This window comes from Orcinus orca, chromosome 2 (genome assembly GCF_937001465.1).
Source record: "Orcinus orca chromosome 2, mOrcOrc1.1, whole genome shotgun sequence".
Taxonomy (NCBI): Eukaryota; Metazoa; Chordata; class Mammalia; order Artiodactyla; family Delphinidae; genus Orcinus; species Orcinus orca.
The window spans coordinates 5,159,561-5,175,951 of NC_064560.1; the positions used below are offsets into that span (position 1 = coordinate 5,159,561).

The 16,391-nt window shown below is 37.7% G+C and overlaps 1 protein-coding gene across 8 annotated transcripts in view; it reads left to right on the top strand.

The window, feature by feature from the left end:
• TRDMT1 (tRNA aspartic acid methyltransferase 1) overlaps positions 1-16,391 on the top strand; it is a 63,963-nt gene that overhangs the window by 15,891 nt on the left and 31,681 nt on the right. The gene's annotated exons all lie outside the window — the stretch shown is intronic.

Consider the following 16,391-nt stretch of genomic DNA (forward strand, 5'->3'; position numbering starts at 1 on the left):
ATGTTTATATAATGAAATTAATAAATTATATAATATGAAGTCATTTCCTTTCATTGTCTATATAATGGAAATGGCTGTACATCTAATTTTGGATATTCTCATGTGGAAAATGGGCAACTGGCTTTTATGCTAGTTGTCTTATATTCGGGCACGTACGTACAGTATGTGTGTGTGTGTAATGTGGATGAATGTGGACACAGAAATAGGTCGGGGAGGATGCACATCGTCCTGCTGTCAGCATGAGCTCCCGGGAGTGGAGTGGGGATGGTGGTCTTGCTGTCCTACGAGCACCAAGAACATTGCTGTTTCAGTGCGGTTGCACTTGCTGCTCCCTTGCCTGGTATGCTGCTCCCCACACAGACACATGCCTAGTCCTTTGTGTTTACTCTAATGGCATCTTCTCAGGGCTTCCCTGGCCAGTATCCAAAACTGCACCCTCTGCCCTGCCTCCCTGTACCCCTTTCTGTTTGATTTTTACCCTCAGCACTAATTACTGCCCATCGTACTATCTGTTTTACTTGTTTATGTTTTTAATTGCCTCTCTTTCTAAAACATAAGCTCTATAAGGTTGGGATGTTTTGTGTCGGAATTTTGTTTTGTGTGTGTAAGGATTTGTTTGCTTTGTTCTATTTTGTTCACTGTTGTATCCCTGGCATCAAGAATAGTGCTTGCACAGAGCAGATGCTCAATTAATATTTGTTGAATGAGTGAATAAGTTATAGGGTATGAGCATTTTAAAGATTGATGATATTGTCAAGTTCCTTTTTAAAAGGACATACCAGTTAAATCTCATAGTGTTTGTGTGACCATAAATATGCCAATATAGTATTTAAGACTGTAGAATTTACTAGGTGAAATTGTTATTTTAATTTTTTGATTACTAGTGAAGTTGAATATTTTAAAAATATCATTTTGAAGGACTTTCCTGGTGGTCTGGTGGTTAAGACTCTGGGCTCCCAATGGAGGGGGCATGGGTTCGACCCCTGGTTGGGGAACTAAGATCCCACATGCCACATGGTGTGGCCCCCCCCCAAAAAAAATCATTTTTACATTTAGTGCTCTTTTTATTTTTAACTGTATCTATAATACATTTATTAAAAATTGGGAAATACTGAAAACATACTCATTTATTCATTCAGGACATAATTATTGACTGGTTTCTGTGTCAGTTACTGTGCTGTGTGATGGGGATACATATAGACATGCCGTATTCTTTCCTCCAGAGATTATGGTCTGCGCAAGTACTGATGCTACACAAATGAAGAAGAAAATTTAAAAATAAAAATCATATGTGATGTTCATGCAGGGATAAACCCAGCTGAGGATTTAGATGATATGTTTTCAGTCTGCATTCTGCATGTGTCCATGAACATTAAATTATAGCTTTCTTTTTTCACTTAGAATATCTTGAATTTTTCCTTGCCATTAAATGTATTTTTGTAAACTTGTTTTTTTTTTTTTTTTTTGCGGTACGCAGGCCCCTCACGGTTGTGGCCTCTCCCGTTGCGGAGCTCAGGCTCCGGACGCGCAGGCTCAGCGGCCGTGGCTCACGGGCCCAGCCGCTCCGCGGCATGTGGGATCTTCCCGCACCGGGGCACGAACCCATGTCCCCTGCATCGGCAGGTGGACCCTCAACCACTGCGCCACCAGGGAAGCCCGTAAACTTGGGTTTTAATGGTTGTGTGACATTCCATTTTATGGAATTTCCACAAATAGGTTGCTTGTAATTTTCACTATTATAAATAAAATAACATTTATACTTTATGTGAATCTTTTCTCTACATCTCTGTATTGCCTTATATATTAGTTTTCTATTGCTGCTATAACAATTTACCATAAACTTAGTGGCTTAAAGCAACACAAATATATTATCTTACAGTGCTGGAGGTCAGCTGTCTTAAAATCAAGGTGTCGCTGGGGCTGGTTCCTTCTGAAGGCCATAGGAGAGAATCTGTTTCCTGGCCTTCTCCAGTGTCTTTAGGTCACCCTACAGGTGGCTTATGACCCCTTCCTGCATCTTCAAAGCCAGAAGTGTAGCATCTTCGAATCTTTCTCTCTGACCTCTGCTTCCCTCATCACATCTTCTCTGACTCTAACCCTCCTCCATCCTTCTTGTGATTACATCAGGCCTATCATCTTAAGCCAGGATAATCTCCTCTTTTCAATACGATCCTTAGTCATATCTGCAAAGTCCCCATTGCCATGTAAGGTAACATTTCACAGGCTTCAGGAGTTAGGATGTGGACATCTTTGAGGGGTCAGTATTCTGCCTGCCATATCTTAGGATATGTGCCCAAAGATAAGATTGGTAAGTCCAAAGCAATTTTTAACACTTTGGATACATACTGTCAAACTACTCCTAAAACACTGAATCCTCACTTGATGTTCATATCTGTAGTGAGAATTCCTATCACACCTGGTTTTTCTTAGCATTTGATATTCTTACTTTTTATAATAATAATAGCAAATGTTTATTGAGTGATTACTATATGGCCAGCACAAATGTAAGAGCTTCATGGGTATTAATTAATTTAATCCTCAGAAGAATATGACGTAGCTACTTTATTATCTCTGTTTTACAGGTAAAGACACTGAGGCATAAGGAGGTCAAGGAACTTGTCTAAGTCACACAGTTGGAAATGGTGAAGCTAGAATTCAAACACAGGCAGAGAAGAGCTGACTAGTTAGATATCCATATTCTAAATCGTTCTTTCTCGGGACACGTGAACAGACACACATGTGTGCACACACACACACTTTGAATAAAAGATCTCTGTAGGGTGTGCCTGTGACAGCCTTGATTTAAAAAAAACAATGATAGATAATATTTGTCGACTACTATGTGACTTAGTGGAAAAAGGTTTGCATATACTAGCCAGGAGGAGTATGGAGGAGGAAAATGAGGAATGAAGTAATTGAAGTGCATTTTCCTTTGAGGTCTTAGGACCAGCCTGTACTTTCTGGGCTAGTGCAGAATTCTGAAACTTAATTCTTCATTTAGAAGTGCCTATAGCAGAAATTCAGGATAGGGTTTAAAACTTCATAAAGTTTATAATGATGAAAAATACAGTATAAGCTTTCAAGGAGGGTTTACTATAAAGTAAAGAGGAGCTCAATGGCAGGAGAGACATTTCTAGTTTAATCTTAGGGATCTTTATGATTGATAACATAATTATATTTTTACAAGTCTTTTTTTTCATTCACAACTAACTAGGTACAGGGTACTGATGCTTATATCACTTGTCATTTTTTCATTGACTTTGTCAGAATGACTATGTCAGAAATTGTCATCTTTTAAATTAGGAGAAAGCATTACCAAAAACGTTTCAACATTTTATAGTGATGAACCATTCATAGATGTTCATTTACTCACAGCAAATTTATGTAAAATAGTCTTCATTGTTTAAACCTGTAATAGGCTGGATTACATGTGTTTACTTAGATAAATGTGCTTTTAAACATGGTTGTGCCCTTAATTTAAGAGCTTAAGGTGAAGGTCTTAAATGTCATGAGAAAAATGGAGAAGACAGTTATCTATCCCTTGAATTCTATTAAGTATTTAAATAGGTAGCTTTCAACTCATATTTTGGGCCATGTGCTAATTCTTGTTGATCTCTAAAAAGACTATGTCAATGTAGTTTAATTCTTATTGTTTTTTATTCTTTTGACTATTGTGTTGATGGGACGAAATAATGCATTGAGTTACAACTGTTTGCTGGCGCACACCTCTACCATCAAGATACAGCTCCTGTCAACATTTGCTGTTTTTCTTAACGTGCATACCTATACTTTATACTTACTTCACTTAGGATGATAATCTCTATGTCCATCCATGTTGCTGCAAATGGCATTATTTTGTTCTCTTTTTTTTTAACATCTTTATTGGGGTATAATTGCTTTACAATGATGTGTTATTTTCTGCTTTATAACAAAGTGAATCAGTTATACATATACATTTGTTCCCATATCTCTTCCCTCTTGCGTCTCCCTCCCTCCCACCCCCCCATCCCACCCCTCCAGGCAGTCACAAAGCACCGAGCTGATATCCCTGTGCCATGTGGCTGCTTCCCACTAGCTATCTACCTTACGTTTGTTAGTGTGTATATGTCCATGACTCTCTCTCGCCCTGTCACAGCTCACCCTTCCCCCTCCCCATATCCTCAAGTCCGTTCTCCAGTAGGTCTGTGTCTTTATTCCTGTCTTACCCCTAGGTTCTTCGTGACATGTTTTTTTCTTAAATTCCGTATATATGTGTTAGCATACGGTATTTGTCTTTCTCTTTCGACTTACTTCACTCTGTATGACAGACTCTAGGTCTATCCACCTCATTACAAATAGCTCAATTGTTCTTTTTTTATGGCTCAGTAGTATTCCATTGTATATATGTATCACATCTTCTTTATCCAATCATCTGTCGATGGACATTTACATTGTTTCCATATCTTGGCTGTTCTGAATAGTGCTGCTGTGAACATAGGGGTGCATGTATCTTTTTAAGTTATAGTTTCATCTAGGTATATGCCAGGAGGGGGATTGCTGGATCATATGGCAACTCTATTTTTAGTTTTTTGAGGACCCTCCATACTGTTTTCCATAGTGGCTGCACCAACTTACATTCCCACCAACATTGTAGGAGGGTTCCCTTTTATCCACTCCCTCTCCAGCATTTATTATTTGTAGACTTTTTAATGATGGCCATTCTGACTGGTGTGAGGTGATACCTCATTGTAGTTTTGATGTGCATTTCTCTAATAATTAGTGATGTTGAGCATCTTTTCATGTGCCTGTTGGCCATCTGTATGTCTTCTTTAGAGAAATGTCTATTTAGTTCTGCCCATTTTTGATTGGTTTTTTTTTTCGTTGCTGTTGTTGAGTTGTATGAGCTGTTTGTATATTTTGGAAATTAAGCCCTTGTCAGTCGCATCATTTGCACATATTTTCTCCCATTCTGTAGGTTGTTTTAGGTTCATTTTGTTTATGGTTTACTTTGCTGTGCAAAAGCTTGTAAGTTTCATTAGGTCCCATTTGTTTATTTTTATTTCTGTTGCATTGGGAGACTGACCTAAGAAAACATTGATACGATTTATGTCAGAGAATGTTTTCCCTATGTTCTCTTCTAGGAGATTTATGGTGTCATGTCTTAACGTTTAAGCCTTTAAGCCATTTTGAGTTTATTTTTGTGTATAGTGTGAGGGTGTGTTCTAACTTTATTGATTTACATGAGGCTGTCCAACTTTCCCAATACTGTTTATTGAAGAGACTTCCCCATTGTATTATATTCTTGACTCCTTTGTTGAAGATTAATTGTCCATATGTGTGTGGGTTTATTTCTGGGCTCTCTATTCTGTTCCGTTGATCCATATGTCTGTTTTTGTGCCAGTACCATGCCATTTTGATTACCATAGCTTTATAGTATTGTCTGAAGTCTGGGAGGGTTATACCTCTTGCTTTGTTCTTTTTCTTCAGGATTGCTTTGGCAGTTCTGGTTCCATATAAATTTTAGGGTTGTTTGTTCTAGTTATGTGAAAAATGTTATGGGTAATTTGATAGGGATTGCCTTAAATCTGTAGATTGCTTTGGGTAGTATGGCCATTTCAACAATATGAATTCTTCCAATCCAAGAGCATGGGATATCTTTCCATTTCTTTGTATCATCTTCAGTCTCCTTTGTTAATGTTTTATAGTTTTCAGCATATAAGTCTTTCACCTCCTTGGTCAGGTTTATTCCTAAGTTTTTTGTTTTTGTTTCTTTTTTGGTGTGTGTGTGTGTGTGTGTGTGTGTGTGTGTGTGTGTCTGATTTTAAAAGGAACTGTTTTTTTTACATTCCCTTTCTGATATTTCATTGTTACTGTAAAGAAATGTAACCAATTTTGTGATTTTTGACATGCAAGAATCTTTAAAAAGAAACAAGTAATATACTTTGGTAATTACTTTAAACTCAGAATCCTTGCATGTCTGTTTTTGCTTAATACTTTTATTCTTAATTAAACTATCACTTTGAATGAAAAGAAATAGACATTAGATGTATTCAACTGATCTTCCATTTCACAACTAGATGTCAGTGTTAACATATCTGATTAGATGTTTCAGATGTGATTATAATGAGGTAATTCAAGAATTACTCACCTAGATGAGATACAGTTCACAAAAAAAAATAAAGAAGGAAAAGAAGAAAGAAAGCTACTTATTTCAAAGTAGGCCAGTTAATTTTATATTTACATTTAAAAATATTGATTTTCTTCCCTACCTTAGCTATCCATGAACAATTAAACTGTTTGATGCATTTGGTTAGGAAAGGCAGGTAGCATGTGAACTTGTACCTTTTTACTACTACCAACCAGATGTTCTCCCCTTCAACTTTTCCAGAAAGTGTGATCAGAAAAAGAAGGAAAATAACCATTATTCAAAGGTGGTGTGTGTGTGTGTGTGTGTGTGTGTGTGTGTGTGTGTGTTTCTTGCTCACTTTAATAAGAAACATATTTAAGAGCAGGAATTATGCATGTATTTTCAGTGACATTTCTTTTTTGTTTTTTGGGTTTTTTTTTGTATTTTCTCTATCACTTCTATTTTTTTAAAAATTTATTTTATTTTTTATACAGCAGGTTCTTATTAGTTATCTATTTTATGCACATTAGTGTATACATGTCAATCCCAATCTCCAAATTCATCCCCCCCCACTTTTCCCCCTTGGTGTCCATATATTTGTTCTCTATCTGTCTCTATTTCTGCCTTGCAAACCCGTTCATCTGTACCATTTTTCTAGATTCCACATATATGTGTTAATATATGATATTTGTTTTTCTCTTTCTGACTTCACTCTGTATGACAGTCTCTAGGTCCATCCACATCTCTACAAATGATCCAATTTCGTTCCTTTATATGGCTGAGTAATATTCCATCGTATATATGTATGACATCTTCTTTATCCATTTGTCTGTTGATGGGCATTTAGGTTGCTTCTATGACCTGGCTATTGTAAATAGAGCTGCAGTGAACATTGGGGTGCATGTGTCTTTTTGAATTATGGTTTTCTCTGGGTATATGCCCAGTAGTGGGATTGCTGGGTCATATGGTAATTCTATTTTAGTTTTTTAAGGAACGTCCATACTGTTCTCCACAGTGACTGTATCAATTTACATTCACACCAACAGTGCAAGAGGGTTCCCTTTTCTCCACACCCTCTCCAGCATTTGCTGTTTGTAGATTTTCTGATGATGCCCATTCTAACTGGTGTGAGCTGATACCTCATTGTAGTTTTGATTTTCATTTCTCTAATAATTAGTGATGTTGAGCAGCTTTTCATGTGCCTCTTGGCCATCTGTATGTCTTCTTTGGAGAAATGTCTATTTAGGTCTTCTGCCCATTTTTTGATTGAGTTGTTTGTTTTTTTTAATATTGAGCTGCATGAACTATTTATATATTTTGGAGGTTAATCCTTTGATTCGTTTGCAAATATTTTTTTCCCATTCTGAAGTTGTCTTTTCGTCTTGTTTATAGTTTCCTTTGCTGTGCAAAAGCTTTTAAGTTTCATTAGGTCCCATTTGTTTACTTTTGTTTTTACTTCCATTGCTCTAGGAGGTGGGTCAAAAAAGATCTTGCAGTGATTTATGTCAAAGAGTGTTCTTCCTATGTTTTCCTCTAAGAGGTTTATAGTGTCTGGTCTTACATTTAGGTCTTTAATCCATTTTGAGTTTATTTTTGTGTATAGTGTTAGGGAGTGTTCTAATTTCATTCTTTGACATGTAGCTGTCCAGTTTTCACAGAACCGCTTAATGAAGACACTGTCTTTTCTCCATTGTATATCCTTGCCTCCTTTCTCATAGATTAGTTGACCATAGGTGCGTGAGTTATCTCTGGGCTTTCTATCCTGTTCTATTGATCTATATTTCTGTTTTTGTGCCAGTACTATACTGTCTTGATTACTGTAGCTTTGTAGTATAGTCTGAAGTCAGGGAGTCTGATTCCTCCAGCTCTGTTTTTTTTTTCCTTAAGACTACTTTGGCTATTCAGGGTCTTTTGTGTCTCCATACAAATTTTAAGACTTTTTTTGTTCCAGTTCTGTAAAAAAATGCTATTGGTAATTTGATAGGGATTGCATTGAATCTGTAGATTGCTTTAGGTAGGATAGTCATTTGCACATTACTGATTTCCCAGTTGAAGAACATGGTATATCTCTCCATCTGTTTATATCATCTTTGATTTCTTTCATCAGTGTCTTACAGTATTCTGAGTACAGGTCTTTTACCTCCTTAGGTAAGTTTATTCCTAGGTAATTTATTCTTTTCGTTGCAGTGGTGAATGGGATTGTTTCCTTCATTTCTCTTTCTGATGTTTCATTGTTAGTGTATAGGAATGCAAGAGATTTCTGTGCATTAATTTTGTATACTGCAACTTTACCAAATTCATTGATTAGCTTTAGTAGTTTTCTGGTAGCATCTTTAGGATTCTCTATGTATAGTATCATGTCATCTGCAAACAGTGACAATTTTACTTCTTCATTTTCAATTTAGATTCCTTTTATTTCTTTTTCTTCTCTGATTGCCATGGCTAGGACTTCCAAAACTATGTTGAATAATAGTGGCGAGAGTGGACGTCCTTGTCTTGTTCCCAATCTTAGAGGAAATGCTTTCAGTTTTTCACCATTGAGAATGATGTTTGCTGTGGGTTTGTCATATATGGCCTTTATTATGTTGAGGTAGGTTCCCTCTATGCCCACTTTCTGGAGTGTTTTTGTCATAAATGGGTGTTGAATTTTGTCAAAAGCTTTTTCTGCATCTATTGAGATGATCATATGGCTTTTATTCTTCAATTTGTTAGTATGATGTATCATATTGATTGACTTGCATATATGGAAGAAACCTTGTATCCCTGGGATAAATCCCACTTGATCATGAGGTATGATCCTTTTAATGTGTTGTTGGATTCTGTTTGCTAGTATTTTGTTGAGAATTTTTGCATCTATATTCATCAGTGATATTGGTCTCTAATTTTCTTTTTTTTGTAGTACCCTTGTCTGGTTTTGGTATTAGGGTGATGGCGGCCTCATAGAATGAGTTTGGGAGTGTTCCTTCCTCTGCAGTTTTTTGGAAGAGTTTGAGAAGGATGGGTGTTAGCTCTTCTCTAAATGTTTGATAGAATTCACCTGTGAAGCCATCTGTTCCTGGACTTTTGTTTGTTGGAAGATTTTTAATCACAGTTTCAATGTCATTACTTGTGATTGGCCTGTTCATGTTTTCTGTTTCTTCCTGGTTTAGTGTTGGAAGGTTATACCTTTCTAAGAATGTGTTCATTTCTTCCAGGTTGTCCATTTTATTGGCATAGAGTCACTTGTAGTAGTCTCTTATGATGCTTTGTATTTCTGTGGTGTCTGTTGTAACTTCTCCTTTTTCATTTCTAATTTTATTGATTTGAGTCCTCTCCCTCTTTTTCTTGATCAGTCTGGCTAAAGGTTTATCAATTTTGTTCACCTTCTCAAATAAACAGCTTTTAGTTTTATTGATCTTTGCTATTATTTTCTTTGTTTCTATTTCATTTATTTCTGCTCTGATCTTTATGATTTCTTTCCTTCTACTAACTTTGGGTTTTGTTTGTTCTTCTTTCTCTAGTTCCTTTAGGTGTAAGGTTAGATTTTTTATTTGAGATTTTTCTTGTTTGCTGAGGTAGGATTGTATTGCTATAAACTTCCCTCATAGAACTGCTTTTGTTGCATTCCATAGGTTTTGGATTGTCGTGTTTTCATTGTCATTTGTCTCTAGGTATTTTTGGATTTCCTCTTTGATTTCTTCAGTCATCTCTTGGTTATTTAGTAACATATTGTTTAGCCTCCATGTGTTCGTGTTTTTTACGTTTTTCACCTGTAATTTATTTCTAATCTCATAGCACTGTCGTTGGAAAAGATGCATGATATGATTTCAATTTTCTTAAATTTACCAAAGCTTGATTTGTGACCCAAGATGTGATCTATCCTGGAGAATGTTCCGTGTGCACTTGAGAAGAAAGTGTAATATTGCTGTTTTTGTATGGAATGTCCTATAAATATCAATTAAATCTGTTTGGTCTATTGTGTCATTTAAAGCTTGTGTTTCCTTATTAATTTTTTGTCTGGATGATCTGTCCATTGGTGTAAGTGAGGTGTTAAAGTCCCCCACTATTATTGTGTTACTGTTGATTTCCTATTTTATGGCTATTAGCATTTGCCTTATGTATTGAGGCGCTTCTATGTTGGGTGCATATATATTTATAATTGTTATATCTTCTTCTTGGATTGATCTCTTGATCATTATGTAGTGTCCTTTGTTGTCTCTTGTAACATTCTTTATTTTAAAGTCTATTTTATCTGATATGAGGATTGCTACTCCAGCTTTCTTTTGATTTCCATTTGCATGGAATATCTTTTTCCATCCCCTCACTTTCAGTCTGTATGTGTCCCTAGGTCTGAAGTGGGTCCTTGTAGACAACATATATATGGGTTTTGTTTTTGTATCCACTCAGCAAACCTGTCTTTTGGTTGGAACATTTAATCCATTCACATTTCAGGTAATTATCAATATATATGTTCCTATTACCATTTTATTAATTGTTTTGGGTTTGTTTTTGTAGGTCCTTTTCTTCCCTTGTGTTTCCCCACTTACAGAAGTTCCTTTAGCATTTGCTGTAAAGCTGGTTTGGTGGTGCTGAATTCTCTTAGCTTTTGCTTGTCTGTAAAGCTTTTGATTTCTCCATGGAATCTGAATGAGATCCTTGCCAGGTAGAGTAATCTTGGTTGTAGGTTCTTCCCTTCCATCACTTTAAATATATCATGCCACTCCCTTCTGGCTTGTAGAGTTTCTGCTGAGAAATCAGCTGTTAACCTTATGGGAGTTCCCCTGTACGTTATTTGTCATTTTTCCTTTGTTGCTTTCAATAATTTTTCTTTGTCTTTAATTTTTGTCAATTTGATTGCTACGTGTCTCGGTGTTTCTCCTTGGGTTTATCCTGCCTGGGACTCTCTGCACTTCCTGGACTTGGGTGGCTATTTCCTTTCCCATGTTAGGGAAGTTTTTGACTATAATCTCTTCAAATATTTTCTCGGGTCCTTTTCCTCTCTCTTCTTCTGGGACCCCTATAATGCAAATGTTGGTGAGCTTAATGTTGTCCCAGAGGTCTCTTATGCTGTCTTCAATTCTTTTCATTCTTTTTTCTTTATTCTGTTCTGTAGCAGTGAATTCCACCATTCTGTCTTCCAGGTCACTTATCCATTCTTCTGCCTCAGTTATTCTTTTTTAAAATTTTTAACATTTATTTATTTATTTTTGGGTATGTTGGGTCTTTGTTGCTGCATGTGGGCTTTCTCTAGTTGCGGCGAACGGGGGCTACCCACTCTTCATTGCGGTGCGCAGGCTTCTCATTGAGGTAGCTTCTCTTGTTGTGGAGTATTGCCTCTAAGTGCACGGGCTTCAGTAGTCATGGCACACGGGCTCAGTAGTTGTGGCTTGCAGGCTCTAGAGCGCAGGCTCAGTAGTTGTGGCTCATGAGCTTCGTTGCTCTGTGGCATGTGGGATCTTCCCAGACCAGGACTTGAACCTGTGTCCCCTGCATTGGCAGGTGGATTCTTAACCACTGTGCCACCAGGGAGGTCCCTGCCTCAATTATTCTGCTATTGATTCCTTCTAGTGTAGTTTTCATTTCAGTTATTGTACTGTTCATCTCTGTTTGTTTGTTCTTTAATTCTTCTAGGTCTTTGTTAAACATTTCTTGCATCTTCTCAATCTTTACCTCTATTCTTTTTCTGAGGTCCTGGATCATCGTCACTATCATTATTCTCAATTCTTTTTCTGGAAGGCTGCCTATCTCCACTTCATTTAGTTGTTTTTCTGGGGTTTTATCTTGTTCATTCATCTGGTACATAGCCCTGTGCCTTTTCATTTTGTCTATCTTTCTGTGACTGTGGTTTTCATTCCACAGGCTGAAGAATTGTAGTTCTTCTTGCTTCTGCTCTCTGCCCTCTGGTGGATGAGGCTATCTAAGAGGCTTGTGAAAGCTTCCTGATGGGAGGGACTGGTGGTGGGTAGAGCTGGGTGTTGCTCTGGTGGGCAGAGCTCAGTAAAACTTTAATATGCTTGTCTGTTGATGGGTGGGGCTGGGTGGGGCTGGGTTCCCTACCTGTTGGTTGTTTGGCCTGAGGCGGCCCAGCACTGGAGCCTACCTGGCTCTTTGGTGGGGCAAATGGTGGACTCTGGGGGGGCTCACACCAAGGAGTACTTCCCAGAGTAGTACTTGTCCCCACGGTGAGCCACAGGCACCCCCGCCTCTGCAGGAGACCCTCCAACACTAGCAGGTAGGTCTGGTTTAGTTTCCTATGGGGTCACTACTTCTTCCCCCTGTGTCCTGATGCACACATTACTTTGTGTGTGCCCTCCAAGAGTGGAGTCTCTGTTTCCCCCAGTCCTGTTGAAGTCCTGCAGTCAAATCCCGCTAGCCTTCAAAGTCTGATTCTCTGGGAATTGCTCCTCCCGTTGCCGGACCCCCAGGTTGGGAAGCCTTATGTGGGGCTCAGAACCTTCATTCCAGTGGGTGGACTTCTGTGGTATAATTGTTCTCCAGTTTGTAAGTCGTCCACCCAGCGGTTATGCAATTTTATTTTATTGTGATTGTGCCCCTCCTACCGTCTCACTGCAGTTTCTCCTTTGTCTTTGGATGTGGGGTACCTTTTTTGTGAGTTCCAGTGTCTTCCTGTCGATGATTGCTCAGCTGTTAGTTGTGATTCCAGTGCTCTTGCAAGAGGGGGTGAGCGCGCATTCTTCTACTATGCCATCTTGAACCAATCTTCATTTTCCATGACATTTCTAGCATTTCACCTAGAAGTCTCTCTTGACATAATTAAATCTGCTGGTTTTTAGTTTAGATCTCATATAAATGGGAGTATGATACCCCTTAAACTTTCCTTGTAGATCTAATCTGACAATCCTTTAAAATCATTTATGTTGCATTTCTTTTTTCTATTTTTTTAAATTTTTATTTATTTATTTATTTATTTTTGACTGTGTTAGGTCTTCGTTTCTGTGCCAGGGCTTTCTCTAGTTGCGGCAAGTGGGGGCCACTCTTCATTGCGGTGTGTGGGCCTTTCACTATCGTGGCCTCTCCTGTTGCGGAGCACAGGCTCCAGACGTGCAGGCTCAGTAGTTGTGGCTCACGGGCCTAGTTGCTCCGCAGCATGTGGGATCTTCCCAGACCAGGGCTCGAACCCGTATCCCCTGCATTAGCAAGCAGATTCTCAACCACTGCACCGCCAGGGAAGCCCCCAATGTTGCATTTCTCTAACTGGAATGTCTTAGTATCTATGCTTCTTGTTGATAAATATGCAGTCCAGAATAATAACTGAAATACCATGAATAAAATCCAGGTAAAGCAATAGATCAAAGTGTTGAAAACCCATCCTCTCCTTCTCCTTCCCCAGAAGATCCTGTGGATCCCATTTCCCCAATTCTCTCTCCCCTTTGAGAATTACTACTCCTGGATCAGTTAAGTGATGGAGCTCACTTAGGCAAAAATCTGTTGAATTATATTTTTTTGGTTATTTTTAGTTAAACATTTTCAAAATATGTGTGTACAGCTTAACAAAGATTTTTGGAGGTTATAGACTTAAAGTGTACAGTAAGAAATATCAAAACAACTTGTCTTTGGAGCTCAATTTAAGATTTTGATAGAATTGAAAGGCTTGATTTTAAGAGTGTTATTTATAAGTTCAACTTTTTCCTTGGTTACACACTCATACCCCAAAACAATCTGTTTTGAAAAGGCAGGTTGAATTAGTGTCAGTAAGGGCTTAGTATGTTTATTTTTCGTCATGGAAATAACTTTTTAGGTCATGCGGTAGATCCTATTTTATAACAGTCTAAAATATGTGCAAACAGTGCACTTGTTTATTGACTTTAAAAATCTATTGTTTCCTGAGAAAGAATTTTCGGTTCATCAGTTCTTTCATCACCACATAAAGCACTCATTTGGCAGTTGAGTTTTATCAGTTTTTATGTCTTCCAGGCACTTAATACAAGAACATAAAATTAATTATTGATTATAGTAGAGATTTGTCACATCACTGTGGATTTTCAGTCATCCTGAAAAAGGAGAAAAATCATATCAACTAACTCCAGGCAATCCCAGCTTGCTGTATATATAACAGAAAGACAAGCATCATGCTAATTACAACATATCTTATTTAGCAGAACAGTAGAATAGTTCAGTGAAGTTATTTAATTTTGAGCTCTCTTAAAATGATTAGTAGTTGTATAGTTCTTGACCTGGATTATAAGGTTTGTGATTTTGCAAATTGATCCTTATATACTAATTTTTTTTAGTTTGTTTAAAAACCTTGATTTATGTTTCAAGATCTCTCTGATGCCTTTGACAGAGATATAATTTAGAACTTAAATTGACTTCATACAAAGGCAAGTAAACTAGTTATTGAATTTAAACTCACTTAGAGGCAGCTGCCTATGATATTACTAACTGGACCTTGAAGTTCCAGTGACCTACATACAAGGCAGCTGGGTACCTAGAAGATAACTGATCCTAGCCCAGGGTCTTGAGCCTAGCTAGTAGTATACATGAAGTAAATTACTTAGACACATTCATCCCCTGTTTTCTCTCTGGCATTATCTTTTGTAGGCCTCAGTGTAGGGTTGTGATTGTTTCCTGAATGTGTGTGAGCTTCCCTCCTTGCCCCATCTTCTGAGATCTGGGTTTTATTTCCAGGTGCCTGCTGCATGAAGCCTAGCTCCTCACATCCTAATATTTTTCTTTTTCATTTTTTGATATTTGGGCTGCCTAATTTAACTATGAACAGAAATGGTTATTAAAGAAATAGCTATTTGGAGTTACTATGTAATTTTGTCACATTTTCTCTGATGATTTTCCTAAGATGTCTCAAATACTCTTATTTTAAAAACTCTTCACATTTTCTACTGATTTGGGACAGGGTTTACACATAATTGGGTTTGTATGTGTTTGGGGAAGAAGTGCAAAGAGGGTGATAATTGCCAAATATAACAGCAGCTACGCTTACATGGTTGAAATTTTGACTGCCATTTAAAGACTATGACAAAATTTTCTGAATCTGAAAGCATTATGAAAAAGTACCTTTCTTTAGCAGCAAGACAGATGGGCAGTGAAGGAAGACATGCCCTTGTAATTATTTCTCTTGCTCTTCTCACCTTCTCTCTGTCAAAATTTTTAATTTTTAGTCTGTGAGCTTTCTACATTTGGACACCAATTAATTTTTCATCTCCTTTAAAAACTTACCTAAACTTTCAACAGGTGAATTTTGTGATATGTGAGTTGCATGTCAATAAAGCTATTTGAAAACAAAACAAAACAAATTTACGTGAAACTTAGCAAAACTTACCTAAAAGCATTTTCAGTGGTATTGGGAAGCAGCATTGTATTAATGTTAGAAGTTGAAGAACAAATGTTAGTTAATTTATTTATAAATTTCCAAGTGATGTGCCTTTTTTTTTTTTTTTTTTTTTTTTTTTTGCGGTACGCGGGCCTCTCACTGTTGTGGCCTCTCCCGTTGCGGAGCACAGACTCCGGACGCGCAGGCTCAGCAGCCATGGCTCATGGGCCCAGCCGCTCCGCGGCACGTGGGATCTTCCCAGACCGGGGCACGAACCTGTGTCCCCTGCATCAGCAGGCGGACTCTCAACCACTGCGCCACCTGGGAAGCCCAGTGATGTGGCTTTTAAGAATATATAGTAAGTCCCCTACATACGAACCTTCAAGTTGCGAACTTTCAAAGATGTGAACGTGTGTTCTCATGTCGAATCCCGTAAGTTAGTTCACGTGTCTGGCGTATATTGTCACATGTGTGCATCCTCTACAAGTGGTTCTGCTTATGTGTACTTTACTGTACAGTACTGTATAGAGTACAGTAGTACAGTATCTTTATTTCAAGCTGAGGATGTCCTGAAGCAAGTGTGAAAGCAGCAGTGATGTAGCTGGTACTGCCAAGAAGCACCAGGCGACCATAATGGAAACTGTAAGATTAAAAATGTTTTCTTTAGTTTTTGCATTTGTTTGTTTGTTATGTATTATTTGTGTGAAAAGTATTATAGTACAGTACCTATTACAGTACAGTACTATATAGCCGATTGTGTTAGTTGGGTACTTAGGCTAACTTTGCTGGACTTACGAACAAATTGGACTTACGAATGTGCTCTCAGAACGGAACTCGTTGGTATGTAGGGGACTTACTGTACTTCACTTTTCTGTTTTTGGTTTGTTTTAATTTAGGAAAACTTTCCATTCGACTCATAAATGTGTATCTTAATGGAGGAAGGAAAGAAAATATGAGATAATGACTAAAATATTTAAATCTTATTTTTAGCATGAGAACGCTGTTGAGAGAGATGAA